The following is an 839-nucleotide window of genomic DNA, read 5'->3' on the forward strand; positions in this document are numbered from 1 at the left end:
AACCAAGCTATCCTTTGCTCATGAAGACCAAACGATGTAACCAAAAGTCTTAAAATAGTGACTAAAAGTGGGATTGTGTCATGTGACCTGGGGTAGAAGGAGAAGTTCCCCCTGCCCCTACATCACAGCTAAGAGGCTAACAGGTCCTAATATCCAGGCTTATGTGAGTAAAAATGATCAGTGCTAAACCAGAGCGTTTCCCTACTTTCCAACAATAAAGCATTTTTAATTCTTAATAAAAGATAAAATATAAATGTGATCAATATATAAATGAGAAATGTAGTTTGAGTAGTAGAACTGCCTCTTCCAGTGACTGAGGTTCATGAGTGTCTGTGGACATGACCCAGCGTAAACCCTGGCAGTTCTGTGTGTGAAGGAATGCAGGAAGATTACAACTGTGTGGCCAACTAATCATAAACATAATCCTGTATTAGAAAAATAGTATTAAGTGTTGTCACGGTTAAAGACAGAACCATCACTTAAATGTGATTTTACTCATGGTTAACACAGTTGCACAATCTCTTAATACTGATCAAAGGATTACCCAAAATATTAACATGAGCATGTACTCGTTACCAGTGTTGGTCAAGGTACTTGAAAAAAAGTAATCAGTAACTAATTACTGATTACCTCTCCAAAAAAATTAATCCCATTACTTTACTGATTACTTATTTGCAAAAGTAATTAGTTAGTTAGCAATAGACCATTTAGCCCAATTCTATTTTTTATAAATAATACATCATATAAAATTAAATCAAATGAAAAACTTGTTTTATGAGTTTTACTCTTTTATCTTTATGCATCAAGCAAACATTAAATGATATCAACAGTCTTTGACT

The sequence above is a fragment of the Haplochromis burtoni genome, unplaced genomic scaffold (genome assembly GCF_018398535.1).
Source record: "Haplochromis burtoni strain Fernald_Lab_line unplaced genomic scaffold, NCSU_Asbu1 Contig_1064, whole genome shotgun sequence".
Classification (NCBI taxonomy): Eukaryota; Metazoa; Chordata; class Actinopteri; order Cichliformes; family Cichlidae; genus Haplochromis; species Haplochromis burtoni.